Source organism: Phacochoerus africanus, chromosome 9, assembly GCF_016906955.1.
Source record: "Phacochoerus africanus isolate WHEZ1 chromosome 9, ROS_Pafr_v1, whole genome shotgun sequence".
NCBI lineage: Eukaryota > Metazoa > Chordata > Mammalia > Artiodactyla > Suidae > Phacochoerus > Phacochoerus africanus.
Genome location: NC_062552.1, coordinates 81,779,557 through 81,781,256, shown reverse-complemented (window position 1 = coordinate 81,781,256; position 1,700 = coordinate 81,779,557). Strand labels below are relative to the sequence as shown.

Genomic DNA, 1,700 nt, shown 5'->3' with positions numbered 1-1,700 from the left:
GATGTTAAGAAGTGAGACAACTTGAATGGCTAAAGCATTGTTTTATGAACAGATTAAAAGTAGAACCAGTGATTTCTGACAAATGACATCTCCACTCTTCCTTTTTTTTTTCTCTTTGTATTGCACTGTGCAAGGACTGCCCCTTCCAATCCTTGCTATGTACATCTACTATGTTTTCATATATGTTTTGCCCTCTTGTTTGTAGATGTCCTGGAGGATGTGGTGAAAGGCATATAGTATGTGAAAGTGACTCAACTGCTTTAGGTGACCACAGGTAATATATTTATTTAGTGATGATATGGCCCTGAGAAGGATTTGATAAGATATGTAGTCTTCTCAGTGTTGAGATCCTTATATAATTAATCATTATAATATGGAACATCATTAACACTTACTTTAGTTTCTTTCTCATTATCTTTATCTGTACAACATTCCAGCTGATAGAGAAATGGATGGAGCAAGTCATTCTGTTCCTGGGCCTCACCAACTCCTGGGAGAGACAACTTCTTTTTCTGTTCTCCTCCTTTTTGTGTGGTCTGGCATGATGGGAAATGCCTTTATTTTACTTATGTTGACTTCTGACCCTCACTTACACTCCCCCATGTACTTTCTGTTGGCCAATCTCTCCTTTATTGATCTGGGAGTTTCTTCTGCCATTTCTCCCAAGATGATATATGATCTTTTCAGAAAGCGTAAAGTAATTTCCTTCAGTGCTGCATCACTCAAATCTTCTTCATCCATGCTATTGCTGGTGTGGAGATGGTGCTTCTCATAGCCATGGCCTTTGACAGATATGCTTCCATATGCAAGCCTCTTCACTATATGACTATTATGAGCAGAAAATGTGTATTTGCTTCTGGTTGCTGCATGGATAATTGGCTTGACTCATTCTGTGGTTCAACTGACTTTTGTTGTAAAACTGCCATTCTGTGGCCCAAATGTACTAGACAGCTTTTACTGTGACCTTCCTTGGTTCATCAAACTTACCTGCACAGATACCTACAGGCTAGAGTTCATTGTCACAGTCAACAACGGATTTATATCCCTGGGATCACTCTTCATATTGGTTATCTCCTATGTTTTTATCTTGATCATTGTTTGGAAACACTCTTCAGGTGTTTCATTCAAGGCCCTCTCCACTTTGTCAACTCATGTCATGGTAGTGATTTTGTTTTTTGGTCCTTGTATTTTTGTTTATATCTGGCCTCGTCCCACATCCCACCTAGACAAATTCCTTGCTATTTTTGATTCAGTTCTCACTCCTTTTTTAAACTCATTTATCTACACATTCAGGAACAAAGAAATGAAAGTAGCCATGAGGAAAGTATGTAGTCAATTTATTAATTATAGAAGGATTTCTTAAATGCCAAAATATTATGAAGTTTCCTTACTAAATTGGAGTAACATTAAATTTCTATTATTTCAGTATCAGAAGTTTCCAAGTACCATGTTAACATTTAGATGCCCCAGATTAAAATAACATGGTTCTTTAAAAAATATTAACTGAGAACTTGTGTTATAGCCTGTGGTTGGAGGAAGGATGTGGCATGGTAAAAAGTTTCTTCTGGAGAATGCCAATGCTTGTCTCTTAGGAGATATTATTTTGATGAATTTACTATGGTCTGTGCTTCTAAAATCAGTCTTTTCAGTGTCAGAGTAGATTATATAAGGGAATGCTGATTGACAGTAAGTAAATTGAT

The 1,700-nt window shown here is 36.8% G+C and overlaps 1 pseudogene; it reads left to right on the top strand.

The window, feature by feature from the left end:
• Nucleotides 1–452: 452 nt before the first annotated feature.
• Nucleotides 453–1,363, top strand: LOC125136724 (olfactory receptor 4F21-like; annotated as a pseudogene).
• Nucleotides 1,364–1,700: the final 337 nt, after the last annotated feature.